At 48.4% G+C, this 15,357-nt stretch overlaps 1 protein-coding gene across 1 annotated transcript in view; it reads right to left on the bottom strand.

Moving 5' to 3' along the window:
- The window catches only part of LOC147028800 (carbohydrate sulfotransferase 8-like), a 303,172-nt gene extending 288,739 nt beyond the window's left edge, over positions 1–14,433 (bottom strand). The window contains exons 1-2 of the mRNA XM_085879518.1: positions 14,111–14,433; positions 13,125–13,185 (exon numbers count right to left, since the gene is read on the bottom strand). The gene's annotated coding sequence lies outside the window, so the exon portion shown is untranslated. The remainder of the gene's footprint in view (positions 1–13,124; positions 13,186–14,110) is intronic.
- Positions 14,434–15,357: the final 924 nt, after the last annotated feature.

Here is a 15,357-nt window from a genome sequence, read left to right as displayed (position 1 = left end):
GCGACCTGGCCGAGGTGGAGACGCACACCAGGGATAATAAAGATCCTCTATACCCCGAGCATCAGCAACCCCCTCCTGTTTCCCCCCGCGCTGAGATAGTGCGACCAAGGGGGCCCCGTTCCCACCCCCTGCCAGGCACTGTCCACGAGGCCCGCGGGTTGCGGGGCCATCGCCGCTCCGCGTCTCATCACCAAACGGGTAGGCCCGACCCGGTCTCGGCCCCAGGCCTACCTCATTCTTGAGGTATTTCTTTTCCTTGGTTTTGGGTATGTGTTGTCGGCGCCGTCTGTGAAGTAGAATTGTGTAAGTGTTGCCGTGTGCTCGGTAGTCGGTATTAGCTCTGCACTGTGTTTTCACTTTTATGTTTGCTTTTTGTGTAAATGGAATTGTGTTTTCTTTTTTGTGTGCATTTGGTGGAATTGTATTTGTGTGCTTCCCGTGTGCCGAGAATAAATGTGCTTTATTGTTGAACTGTTCTCCCGCTTCGCTTCGTCTTTTCCCCCATTGAGCCCTCATCTTGCTTCACGTGAAGGGTTGGTAGTGGGCTGAGTACGCCCGATAATTAATCGAACCGTCGAGGTCGACGATAACACCGCTCGGTTATCCCGATAGTACGGAACGGGTCGCTTAAGTGGCCCATGTCCGAAGTCGACCTGCGGCGAGGTGCGATCGCCCGGTCTACCCTCCGCGTGGGTACTTAGGTAGTTCGAATTTGGCGAGCAACCCTATCCCACGCGGGGGCTGATTGGCTCGATCGCGGTGAGACCGAAAGGTCCACCCGTGACTGGTTCCCGGCGTTAGTCCGAGAGGGTCACGACTGGATTGTCCGTCCGGTGGGCGACGTGCCGCGATTCGAGTTACGTGGCCGTCGCACGCCGGCGGGCGCGAAAACCGTTACACTGGTGTCAGGTCGTGCGATATAAACTCATCGCCCTCCTCGCGGCACTGGTATTGGAGAGCGGGACAACAGGCTCTCCTGTCTCCAGCGAAATTCACGGGAATCGGTCCAGGGGTGAGAGAAGCGACCCCCGATTCCCTCCAAATTACGAGCGAGCAAATTAACCCTTCGCGAGAAGCAAGATGGCGTCTCAAGGCGAGCGGGAGCCGGGGGTATTAGAAATGTATATGTGTAATAATGTAGAGTCCATGGTCCAGGATGGAATCCCCGAGCAGGAAATGTTGATTGTGCAGGAACACGGACTCGCCCAACTGAACCCAGAACCTGAGGTGGGTGCGGCAGCGGCCGCAGTGTATGACACCTCCCCTCCCCCTCTCCACCAAAACCCTTCCCCGACCCCTGCCGAAACGGCTCACCCAAGCGCACCCGACATGACCCAGCTATTCACCATGCTGGCAAAAATGTATGCGGAAACGACAGCAAAGATGAATGCGAAAATGATCGAAAAAATGGATGCAAACACAAACGAAATGAACAAGCAAATGAATGAAGTGAAAACGACGATGGATGCGAATACACAGCAAATGAGGGAAGAAATGAAAGAGCTGCGGGGTGAGACGCAGAACATGGGCCGATGCCTGCAGGCGGGCATGAAGGCCGTGACCAGGGAGCTGGGAATGGCGACTTCACGTGTGGGAGCAAACGAGCTGGGTGGGGGTGCAACGGCTGACAGGCCCGCGGTGGAGGCGGGTGAAAAAATAATTCGTGGAACGTGTTGGGCGAGGGTCGTGACGATGACCGAAAGGGAAAAATTAAATGGGGAGACCAAAACGTGTGAGACGAGACACGAGGTGACGACAAAGGAAATAATAATAGTTGAGACAAGGGAGGTAAAGGGTGAAGAGTTGGCAGTGACGGTAGCCGGGAAGGGAACGACAGAGGAGAGACTGCACGGTGAGGACGGGGTAAGTGACGCACACACACACACGGAGGTAGTGGAGGATAATGGGGGTGAGCTCGCGGAGCGTGCAGGGACCCGGTGTGAGCAGCTGGATGGCCTCCTCCAGGAACGAGGGGAGGGAGTATGCCCCCTTGAGGCGAGTCACGACCAGGTGAGTTCGGTCGTGCTTTGCGAGGTTGAGGGGACGAGTGCTGTGGACGGGTGCACGGAGAGCTTGGGGGGTGTGGAGGCCCCGGAGACCCTTGTGGGGACACAAATCCCCAGTGTGGTTGTCCCTGTGTGTGTGGTGCAAGGTGTGAGTGCGGCACCGTGTGTGGAAGCGACCCCGTGTGTGAGTGGTGTGGTGGCGATGGTGCCAGAGTGCGTGCTTCCCAGCACGCCGGGTGTGGATGGGGCACCGTGTGTGGAAGAGGCCGTGTGTGTGAGTGAAACGGCCTGTATGGATGAGGCACCGCGGGTTAGTGCCCCCGCGTGTGTGGGTGAGGACCCGTGTGTGGATGAGGCACGGTGTGTGGATGAGGCACAGCGGTTGAGTGCCCTCGCGTGTGTGGGTGAGGCACTGCGGGTGAGTGCCCCCGCGCGAGTGAATGGAGCACCACGTGTGAGTAGTATGGTTTGTGTGAGTAGTGAGGCACGCGTGAGTGAACGGCCGTGTGCAAGGTCGCTGTGTGCCAGGGAGACCGTGTGTGTGAGAGAGCGGTATGAGAGGGAGATGTCGGTTGGCATGCGGGAGCACGCAGCCGCGTCTCCCCGTGTGAATGTGATGGTGTGGACTGTGTGCGTCGTAACACGCAGGTGTGCGTGGGTCGAATGGCGACGGCGACAGAAGAAAGAAAGCCGAGTAGCGGCTGTAGTTGTTTCGAGGACCGTGCCGGGTTCGCCCAGCAGTGAGCACGCGGTTCGTGCTGTGCAACGCACGAGACCACCACGTGCTCGCTTGCGAGAGTGAAGTCCCGGTCCGGAAACGCACGCGGTGGATTTGCCGATCCCGCGGACGGACAAAGTTTAGGCAGGTAAATGGATTTGGACCGGACGGGTTCTCCACGCGATCGTGTGTGTTAAGCTCCAACGGGCAAAGCACATGTGTTCGCGTGGGGAACCCCTCGAGACGTGTGGCTTGTGTTTTTTTTTATGCGCACGGTGACGCCATGGCTGCACGTGGGGTTGGAATCCGGCAGGAGGGGTATCTCTGCCGGATGGTCCCGTCCAAGGAGGGACGAGGAACACGTGCAGCTGCATGACGTCACGGGCAGGTGTAAAGTGCGCGAGCTCTGAGTTGCCGCGCAGGTGCTGCGCATGAAAAAAAAAAAAAAAAAGCAAGCCTCACTTTCGGGTGTACAGGATTCCTGGGAAAGGGGTGAAAGACCCCCTTACCTGGGCACAGGATGAAAACTAGTTAGGGGGAAGGGTTAGCTTAGTTAGACCGACTTCATGGGGCAGGGGTAAGTCCTCATGGAGTCCGTGGAATGGATTAGTTAGAGGGATTGTAGCCAGATTTAGGTGGGGAAATAAAATGAATTTTTGAGTTAGGAGACAGAGACAGACTTGTGAATGTGTAGAGGGGACGTAGCTTAGCTACGTAGTGTTAAAAGGAACGTGCTATAGTTTAAGGGACGACGTGGGAGCACGAGTTAGTTAGGGGAGGTAGTTAGAAGGATGGCAGAGTTCAGCGGTGTGTGTGTTGAAGAGTTGGTGAGTTGTGAGGTGAGTACGTGTACATGTTGAGTGAGCGAATGGGGAATGGAGCGAATGGAGGTATGGAGCGAATGGGGAATGCATGGTGCGATGAGTGATTGGGGGGAGGAGTGACTCCCGCCCAAGGGACCCCGGGGTCAGTGTAAAGTGAGTTAGCTGGGTTAGTCAAATTGAAAAATGGAGGTCGTTTTGCTGTTGGTGGAAATGTAGGCTCGAGACCCATTTGGAGGGGTGCAGGAGCCCTGTTGACGGGCTTGGGAGCGTGGCTGCGAAAGGTGAGTATCGCTGAGTGGGTACCCCGGGCACCAGGCTAGTCGGCCGCGGTAGGCCATGGGCCCATGGGGGGCCGGGATAGAGTAGTGGGCACGGGTGCGCCTGCTTGGTGTGGGGGCCCGGGGCGCCATTAGCCGCGTGGGCAGTGTAGTGGGCACGGGTGACCCTCGGAAAGGGGCCCGGGAGGCCGGCCTGCCACGTGTGCGTTTCAGGGGAGGTGCCATGGGGGGCACTCCCCGGTGTTAGGGAGCTGGTAGGCTCGGAGGCAGTGTAGTGCCCGGGGGTGCCATAGCGGGAGATTCGGCAGAGGGTCGTGCCTGCCAAAGGGAGCCACGTGTCCCAGCCAGGAGACCGTGTGAGGGCACGGAGCGAAAATTGGGGGGCGAGGCCCGAAATTGTGAGGACACCAACACAGGCGACGGGAATCTGGGTTGTTAGAACCAATAGTTTAAGCGAGAGGCGCTTGTTGAAAGCCCCGGGGTAGTTTAGCAGTTAAATGGTTAGGGTAGATTAGGAGATGTACCCCTCCGCACCATCCATCCCCTCGCTGTCGTTGTGGGCCGCTGGACCCACTTGGTGTTAAGATCGCCGAACTCTGGGGAGGCCATTCTGAGGCTTGAGTTGGGCCTCGACACTGGACGTTAGCTCTCCCTTATTCCCCTCCGGGAAGGGAACGTAGGGGTTGGGAGTAGGCTAGGTGACAGAATAGGTTAGCCGAACAAGGACGATAAAGGGGGTTAGGGGACGATTTATAGTGGGGAAGTAAAAATAAAAGCAACAAAAAAAATAAGTGGGGGCTAAATTGGTTTTTCACAAATTAAGGGAGTGGGTATGTACAGTGACAGGCAAAGGCGATAGGTTGGGAGGGAGACAGGTAGGTAGGTCCGAGCCCGCCTTCCAAGTGGCCAGCACCACCGCACTCCCTCCACCAACCTCCACTGAACGGCAAAGGCTGGCCAGCTTCATCTGCTGGCTGCGTTGCTGCGAGGCAGAGGCCGGCCAACTTCATCGGCAGCTGTTGTTTTGCTGCAAGGCCTGTGCCATCGGCTGGCCGTGTTTTGCTTCAAGGCCTGTGCCGGCCACTTCATCTGCAGCTGTGGTACTTCAAGGCCTGTGCCGGCCAGTTCATCTGCCGGCTGTGTTTGCCTGCAGCGGCCTTCTTCTGCGGGCTGTGTTTGCCTGCCACCTTTGCCATGCCATGCCCACTGCCCACGTTCACCAGCCCCGTTCAATTTTTGCTTTCCCCCCCCCCCTGTTCATTTCCATGTGCGCCAGGATCCGCAAGGCAACAGTTTGCAAGCTGCAAGAACTGCCCTGTTGGCAGCTACAACACGGGCCTGCAGTGGCGGCCCGTGCACCGTGTTTGTGTTCATGCATCCATTCGTTGTGCTCATTGCGTGTGCCACTTGAGCTGGCACGGAGACTACGTTTGTGCGGCCCATGCACCGTTGTGGTTCACTGAGTTCAGTTCAAAAGGGAAGGCCTTGGACTGCGTGTGAGCAGCCAGCCACGTTCCCTGTCACCTGCATTGTTTGAGTCAGAGACTGCATGTGGGCAGCCTGGCTCCCTGCTAACTGCTTTCTTTTGCAGAGTTCAATGATCCTGGGCCATGGTTTAGTGTAAGATTTGTAAGTTAAGGTTAAGATGTACTGTACATATGAGTGCGCCCCCGGCATGTATGTCTTAGCGCCGGCAATTTTATTTAAGTCGTCCGTGTGAGCGAGTTTGTTTAGGTAGTTACGCAGCCCTCAGGTTATTTATTTTGGGGACACGAATACCATGAATGTCGCACTCAGGGATCCGTAGGTAAAATGCACTAGGGGAAAACTACACATGATGGCACACGAAAATTTGACGACTCGGGACGAGTCTGTAAAAAGGGAAGGGGGTAGTGTTGTGGTTACCAGATTCGCAAACCACCATTCAGGTCCCTTAGGTGAGGTATCTCGGTAAGTGCATGTGTAGTTAGGCCCAAACCCGTTGTCTAGTGGGAATACATGTCATTTATGCGAGCTGCGACTCTTCAGGATAGCCGTTTTTCTTTTACTATCTTTATTTTGGACCAATCGCCACCATCACAACCACAACATCAACCACCGACCACAACCACCGCTTCACCACAACCGCCACGACCTTTACCGTCACAACTCGCCACCATCGCATCACCGTCATCTCGCGCCACTCATGGGCACCGATGCTGGACTCGTGTAGGGCGCACGTTGAACAGCGTGTACAAAATCACGGATTTTCTGCTTCAAAAACGGATCGAAAACGACACACGCCCACTTTTTGCCGTCCAATCGGTGAGCGAGGGGCGAATTGGCCCCGCCCCCAGGGCGATCGATATATGCAAATTTGTGGATCAAAAAGCCTTCACGCCCACTTTTTCTCGGGCCAATGGGGAGCGAGTTGAAAGGTCAAAGGGAGGGGGTCAAAGGCGAAGTTACGGGGGGGATAAAAGGACGGTGTTCGGAGTCAAAAGAGTCGTAAAAGTCGGAGCGAAAGAGTCAGCAGAACGGAGGCGAAGGAGTCGGAACGAGGCGAAGGAGTCGGAACAGAGAGTCAAGACTTCGCGGGCGGTGGAGCTGCTCGTCGTGTGCGTTGGAGTCGGAACGGAGGGGACGAGCTGTGGAGAGGCGGCGAGTCGGACGAAGGGTGCTCGCGTCGTGCAAGGAGCTGCGCGCCCGAGGGAGGCCGGCAGCGCGACCTGGCCGAGGTGGAGACGCTCGTCGCACATAATAAAGATCCTCTATACCCCGAGCATCAGCAACCCCCTCCTGTTTCCCCCCGCGCTGAGATAGTGCGACCAAGGGGGCCCCGTTCCCACCCCCCTGCCAGGCACTGTCCACGAGGCCCGCGGGTTGCGGGGCCATCGCCGCTCCGCGTCTCATCACCAAACGGGTAGGCCCGACCCGGTCTCGGCCCCAGGCCTACCTCATTCTTGAGGTATTTCTTTTCCTTGGTTTTGGGTATGTGTTGTCGGCGCCGTCTGTGAAGTAGAATTGTATAAGTGTTGCCGTGTGCTCGGTAGTCGGTATTAGCTCTGCACTGTGTTTTCACTTTTATGTTTGCTTTTTGTGTAAATGGAATTGTGTTTTCTTTTTTTTGTGTGCATTTGGTGGAATTGTATTTGTGTGCTTCCCGTGTGCCGCGAATAAATGTGCTTTATTGTTGAACTGTTTTCCCGCTTCGCTTCGTCTTTTTCCCCATTGAACCCCCATCTTGCTTCACGTAAAGGGTTGGTAGTGGGCTGAGTACGCCCGATAATTAATCGAACCGTCGAGGTCGACGATAACACCGCTCGGTTATTCTGATAGTACGGAACGGGTCGCTTAAGTGGCCCGTGTCCGAAGTCGACCTGCGGCGAGGTGCGATCGCCCGGTCTACCCTCCGCGTGGGTACTTAGGTAGTTCGAATTTGGCGAGCAACCCTATCCCACGCGGGGGCTGATTGGCTCGATCGCGGTGAGACCGAAAGGTCCACCCGTGACTGGTTCCCGGCGTTAGTCCGAGAGGGTCACGACTGGATTGTCCGTCCGGTGGGCGACGTGCCGCGATTCGAGTTACGTGGCCGTCGCACGCCGGCGGGCGCGAATACCGCAACAATATATACACACATATATATATATATATACATATACATATACATATACATATATATACATATATATATATAAATATATATATATATTGTTGTGGCCAAAGGTACCGAGACACCAGCTTGTCACTCAGGGGGATTAATCCCCGGTTGTCCTTGGTAGAGCCAGACCTGGGGCCACCGCTCACAATTAACGTTGTGGTAAGGTGGGTTGTTTTAGAACCACAAACGCCACCCAGTCAACCACGAGTTCTAGTGTCCACCATCTAATTATTCCGTTTAACTGGAGGTCACGTGGTTAACTGAGCGCACCCTTGGCAAAGCACCAATGTTATCTTGATTACATTTTAATTAGGGCGGCCAAGCGTTTTCACCGCCGGTGCGTGCTGACTATTCTTGGTCAAATCTGTGGTAATTACCTCTCAGTCTATCTAGATTGGGATAATGCTCGACCAATGGAAGGAAATGACGAACACGGACAGGTTGGGAGTCAACAAATGATTTATGAATAATAAAATTAATTAATAAAAATAACTTTATTTTCTGAGGCAAATAATTGAATAAATTCCAAAGCAATCAAAATTAACAATTACTCAAGTAAAATCAATCGAAATGCCAGGAAAGAGACAAAGAGCAGATGCTTATTGGGGTTGACTTAGTTCCAGCTAAATACAGACAAGGGTACTCAGCAGATCATTTGAGGGGGGGGGGGGGAGAGAAGAGTCATCTCGCTCACCAGAGAGTAGTTCTCCATGTAGTGAAAACGTCCTGAAATGTGTGCGTGCATGTCACGTCCGTCGCTAGCACCCAGCCTTACCGTGCACACACTCGCGAACAGCCTTGAATGCCAGTCAACATCTGGGAGGGCACCAAGATCGTCTGTCGCGGGTTTCGACCCTGGTGCTGTGACACGGGCAGCTCCACACACTTCACGAAACTGCTGAGTCCAGTGACCCACACGGTCCATCGGTGACTGACCCGCGCATCACTCATTGGTGACCGACCCGTGCCTCACTCGTTGTTGGTGCTGCTCACACTCACTCGCTTGCTCAAGCACTGGGAAGGACGAATTGTCTCGTTGTTGGCACTGGTCAGACACCCACACGTGCACCACACACTCGCTTGCTCACTTGCACGCTTCCTCGCTTTCTCTCTGGCTGGCTTCTTCCCTCACGCGCTTCAATTCTCGCTTTCTTTTTGGCTTGCTTGCCCGCTTCCTCTCTCGCTTACTTCTCTCCTTCTTTTGCGTGCTTACACACGCTTCTTTCTCACTTCTCGGGCACTTCTTCTTCCGCTTACTTCTCTCCTCCCGCATGCTTCCTCCCTCGCTTACTTCTCTCCTCTCGCGCGCTTCCTCCCTCGCTTACTTCTCGTGTGCTTTCTCTCTCACTTTCTTCTCCCTCCTCAGAACGGACCTCCAATTCTTTTTATATCTGCAGCCCATCTCGGCGGGCGCAGAGTCCCCCCAAGCTCACCCTGCCCCACTTGCGCACCGTTACCATAACATCCCATGCGCCGCTCCAAAAAAAGGCAGGCATCGGCGCTCGTAAAATAAATATGTGCATAAACGTTGCTGAGGAAAAATAAAGCGGGTGCCGGCACTCGCGAAAGAAATGTGTGTAAACGTGTCTGTCGTAAAGAAAAAAAAACTTCCCATAAGAGAGGGGATCTATTCTTTACCCTTCTCAATGCATCTCATTTAAAATCCCATTAGACATGGCGATGGGGCTAATCTGAACATGCATTTAAGGAAATAACTATCTGAGGACCTTGATGTGTGGATGCATTCATCAGACCAGATTCTGAAATCCGTAACAATATGTATGTATATATGTATGTATATATATATATGTACATTGATGCGCCGCTTAACGACGTTCTGGGCAACGACGGATCGCATATACGACGGGGATCTACCAGCTCTTAAAAATAATAAATAAATAAATAAAATGTAACTGAAAAATTCCTATCGCCGAGTGATGTGGCCTCGTATAAAAATAGCACATACAATTATGTACACTGTACAGTACATAATACTTCATAATGATAAGAAACGACAGTGTAGCCCTGTTATAATGCGATCGTTAAGGTCCATAAAATGTCATCGCGAAAAAAACAGGATCGTGCTAAATCGGGATTCAAGGAAATCGGCTTTCAAACTGAACCAATGTTTGCACGTTTACCTTCGAGCAAGTAAATTACCTTTGAATTGAAGAATTCTGCGAATAAATCATTGTTCTTAGTCGACATTAAAACACAATTTTTTTTTTAGTGAAGCTTTTTATGTTGTTAAAACAATCGCACTGTTCCGAAAAAAAAATATATATATATATATATATATATATATATATATATATATATATATATATATATATATATATGTATATCACAATTGACAGGTGCTCGTTTCTTCATTTGTAAATTATAACATCGATGCAATGATTGCGTATTTATAAAATCCAAACGCTATTTATTCACCTTTCTATAATCGATGCGAGAGGAGATTGTAAGCTGCTACTAACAACACCAATGGCCGTCATGAACAGCACAAAGGTAAATCTAACGCGTCTTCAGTCTCTCTTGGATGTGTGTTACAATTGCCGACAGTATTCAGTACAGTAACATGCTGTACAAGTTTGTATCCGAGGAGCAATAGGCTACACCATATAGCCGAGGTGTCTTGGTTTGTGTAAGTACGATGTTCGAAAACGAAAAAAAAAAATGATGTTCGCGCAACGACGACGTCGCTTAACGACGCGTTTCTCAGAAACTAACCCCATCGTTAAGTGGCGCATGACTGTATATATATATATATATATATATATATATATATATATATATATATATATATATATATATATATGTATGTATGTATGTATGTATGTGGGAGGAATGCAGGATTGAGAATGACATAATCACATGGTGTGAAGGCTGCGCATGCGCAATTTGAAATAGTCCTGTAATGGCATCGTACAACTGTGTCTGTGTCCCTCACACACCTTTCCAACTCCTTTGCTAAAATATCGACGTGAAGGCATTGTTCAGTATATTACACACTCCCTTGGAGTTCCCTTTGTATGCATGCAAAGTTTGGGGTTGCTAGCTTTCATGGTTTTGGAGTTATGGAGGAGACTGCTAGTCTGACACACACTGACATTTATTAGTATAGATAGATGTTATGAAATGCTAAACAGGCTGCTTCACAGTTCCATGTAAAGCAATTTTAGGCGTTTATTTCCCACCTAAACATTTAGTATTTTTATTTGGAAATAACTGAAGGATTATGAAATGAAAATGCAGTCCAGATATTGTGGCGCAAGTGGCCTTTAATTGCACGAGATGTTATTTCACTTCTCAATTCTCATCATCATTTAACGAACATGCCATTTCCATAGAGATAAACCCAATACCTTGGCATGTTAATCAAACCCAGCTTCTGTTGTACCCTGAAGCTGGAGGAATTCAGGAGCACAAGCCTCCTCTATGATGTTTCAAGAATCCACAGGAGATTCATGCTATCTCACACCTTCGCAGTCGGTGCAGACTTGTACTCAGCAGGCAAAATTATTGGTGTGGCTTGGCAAAAAGTCCTGAAAACGTATTAATAGGAGTAGCTTGGCAGAATGGGAGAAGGTGGAAAAAGAAAAGAGGAAAAAAAAAAGGCAAATAGGAAGATTATAATGAAGAGTGATGGGAAGGATGAAGATTAAGCTAATTTGGAGTGAGAGAAAGGGTGGCTTGGTGAGATATGAGCCATCAGCATGTTGCTTGCTTTTTGTCTAATGGTTTGTCTCATGCGCATGTTTTATGAATGTTGCTACTGCTGGTGAAGGTGTTGCTTCCTTTTAGTAGAGGGTTCCGAATATGATGAATTCACAATATGAACAGATTTTCTTAATCTTTTGGGTCTCGATCTGAATGTGCATTGGCAAAGGATGAAAAGCTTATAAGGCAGATGTATGGGATTTCATTAAAGAAGCATACCAAGATTCCAGTAATCCTTTGCTGTCGATGCATTCTAACTTGGAGTTTTGGAACATGGAAAATCAGCATGATGATCATCTTGCATCCGCACTACGAAAGGTCCCAAAATGCAACATGCTCTCTTTAGTGTTTCTATCTTTGATATCTTACCTGTTGTCTCATGAATAACATTACATATGAAACTAGAAGGGCAGTCGGTAGAGCACATACCTCCAACAGGCTGATTAGTTCATGTTTTGAAGTCCACTGATAGGCCGGATCTGGATTTGGACATGAACAAAAATTTAATTGGCTTGTTCTTGTCATCCCACCAACTCTACCACCAAGTTTCGTCTGAATCCATCCACAACTTTTTGAGATATCACGCTCTATGTAATTTTTAGCCACATCACTCAATCGTGAAGAATCACTTAAAAAATTCTCAGATCCGGATCCGGATTCGGATCTTCACCAAAATCGAATAAATTCTTCCTTGTTACATACCCAACCTGCTTACAAAGTTTTTTTTTCCGAATACGTCCATAACTTTTTGAAAGAAAAAATACGTCCACAACGTCCACAAAGAAAAACACCCAACCAGTCCACCAAGTTTTGTCCCAATCCATCCACATTTTGAGATGCAATGATGTATATAGTTTTAGTCCTCAAAAGTGAAGAATCAATCATAAAATTGTCCAATCCTGCTTACCAAGTTTTTTTTCCGAATACGTCCACAACTTTTTGAGATATTTTGTTCACAAACAAACAAACAAACAAGAAAAATATGTCGTGCAGAGCACGATACTTGCAAAATCTAACCTCTTCTCCAAAGGTTGCCATGGATACATCACTTTGGCCATTTCATTAAGATTATAATTGACAATCTTAATCAAAGCTCAGGTCAATCGAATGAAAATTTATTCTTTTTCATATTGAAAGTGATGATTTTTGAAGTTTGACCTTGAGTTGACCTTTGATATTTTGATCTCAAATAGTTGGTTTCCCAATTCAGTTATGCATTGTGCAAATCTTGTTCAACTTTCAAGTCTTTCAGATGAAAAATGACGATTTTAGAAATTCTACCTCAAGATGACCTTTGACCCATTCTCAAGATTGTAGGACAGATTTCAGGGGGAAAGGGTGAGGGAGTTTATGAAGAAACAGGGATAGAGTGGTTTGGAGGCAAAGGATGAGGGATTGGGATGGATGTATAAAGAGGATAATTTCAAGAAGGTGGGAAATCACAAAGGGGATAGAACCTGCTAAACACACACACACAATGCGTTTCCATGTCTCTGTTACGAGGGGAAAGGTAACCTGACCAACCAGAATTACTAATAAGACATCGAACTGAGGATCCCGTGTGTTGAGTGTGTCGCCCCGAGGTCTTTTTCCATAATAGCAACATCGTATTCAACATGCACTGCTCTGCATTAACTATTCTTTACATTTGAGCTATTATGTAGTCTGGTAGTACTCCATATAGAGGGATGATATGGGGGGAAAATGGCCACCCTTTCTAATGTGTAAACAATGATGGGCTTCTCAACTCCTAAAGAGTGAAGTCATAAGCATTTAAAAGCCATAACTTTTATTCTCAAGCATTTTCTGAACTACCAAGACTTTAAAAAGATGCCAAAATACATCACAAAAGTACCACATCGGGAGATCACGAAATCGCCAATTTGTACTTCTTTTTCCCCTCTAAAAATGATGTAAACCTTTAGCCTGACCTACCCCAATAACTGCTGACGCCGTGATGGTGATTCCAATGCGAGGAAGTTCCTTTGTCTCTGAGCTAGTGCAAGCAACACAAAATTAAAAAAAAAATTAAACATTGACCGTTTAATTGACCCTATTCACGAAGCGAGTGACGTCACAGCGGAAGATAAGGCTCCGCCATATTGAGTGGTAAAAAATCATGGCCACCACGCACATGTCACGCGAACTTCTGGGCTATTTCCATGGATTAGATGATATTTCAAAGAAGAGGTACTGCAAAAAAACTGAAGCTGTGTGGTCTTAGTGAAGATCCTTATATTATTTCAAAGGATAAATGGACAACAGAAAGGAAATTTTGGCCTCAAATCGTTTTCCCTGACATCTATGTTTACCTCGTTGAAACGCCGAGTCCTTACACTCAAGCCAGCCCGAAAGCCTTCAAGAGTATGGACGCTTACTCATGTTATGTCGCCGGGTTTGTTAGTGACATAATCTCGACGAAAGCTGACAAGAACTGTATTATCGTGAGGTAAAGGTAATATAAGCCTGTTTTCTTTCATTTCACTATTATTGTATTATCGTTGTTGCTCGTTTTGTTCAGCAACCAGCGTCACTTTTTTAACCTGACTGCTGCCACAAGTTAATTTCCAGTAAACCTCTTGTCTAAATGCCAAGTTTGTAGAAAATCTTCGTTCGTCAGTTTGATTACAGATACATTATATTTTTTCCATGACAACCATCCGGTGTAATGCCACACTGCTGTGGATATTTCTAAGTGCTGGTTTTTTATGTTTTATACATATCGATGTGACTTTCTGTGGTGAAACAACTCAGAACTGTGCGCGTTCGACGGCTGTTAGAAAGGCGATCCGGCCTATCTCATTCTGTCAATAAAACAAGGGATATAATGCATTTTAATGATACAAATCAGACAATATTTTGTAACCACCAGCTATTTAATACCAACTACTGAAATAACGTATCAGAAATTAGTTACATACCGGAGACAAAATGAAGGCTACACAACCAGTCAGGTTCGCCAGGTCGCCATTTTTCTCTTCTCAGAACTGATATATCCAAAGATTTCGTCGGTCTACTTCGGCGGGAAAGCGGTAAAACTGCACTCCAGAGCCTTTAGTATATCGCCGAGTACATCCCGGGGCACAACAACTCTTACCCATTTGCAGAAAAAAAAAAATCGCTTGCTTGGAAAAATAACGGTGAAGTTGAATTGAAGACTATCGGTTGTTATGGACACGGTAATACTTTCTTGCCACTCAATATGGCGGAGCTGCCACAGTCACGTGACCGGTGACGTCATCTGAATAAGGCCGATTTGGAAAAGAAATCGAATGTACTGTAAATGTGGACTCAACCAAATCACACCAATATCATGGGGGGGGGGGGGAATGAACACTGGACAAATCCATTCGAAAAGCAATACATATCCAAACCATCACCCAATTCAACTGAAATCAGTATTAAAACAATTTAATAACATAGGTGGATGTAATACATTCCAAAATAACAAAATATACAAAACATTAAGCATTTTACTACTTTTAAAAACGATAATCGCGTCGACAATTCTGCAGATATGATAATCCACATCGTGGACTGAACCAAAAGCCAGGATTGAGGGGGGAGGTGCAGAACGTACCATAAGCAGGATGTAATAACGTAGATGGATTTAATCCACACCAAAATAACAATAACAAGAAGCGAATACTTCGATATCGCACGGCTGGGGGCAGTAAAAGTCGAGGTTAAGAATGATGAAACAATTTTGCAGTTATAAAATTTTAATGCAGACACGGTGAATTTGCATGCATGATGGAAAGAGTTGTGAGGTTGGACAAATTTCTATTTATAGCCCTCAGATCAAAGGGACGGACGCGGCCATAAGTGTGACAGAAGACACAGGACAGAATAGCCAATTATATCACAGCGCGATGTCGCCGCGCTGTAACAATGAAGAACGAAAGTTACAATGCTTCGCGTCAACAACGAACGGAACGGGAAGATTATCACTTCCTGCTCAGAAAATCAACTTCCGGCGTCACACAGAAAACGATTCAGCACAAAAAACGTCGCTCTTCCACATTAACCCCGCCCACAATCCACCCGGCAATCTCCGCCCACAATCAACCCGGCAATCTCCGCCCACAATTCACCCAGCAATCTCCGCCCACAATACACCTGGCAATCTCCGCCCACAATCAACCCGGCAATCTCCGCCCACAATCCA

This window comes from Eptatretus burgeri, chromosome 4 (genome assembly GCF_056783735.1).
Source record: "Eptatretus burgeri isolate ZD-2024b chromosome 4, Ebu_testis_v1, whole genome shotgun sequence".
Lineage (NCBI taxonomy): Eukaryota > Metazoa > Chordata > Myxini > Myxiniformes > Myxinidae > Eptatretus > Eptatretus burgeri.
Note: the sequence above shows the minus strand (reverse complement) of the source record. Positions and strands in the feature narration are given on the sequence as shown.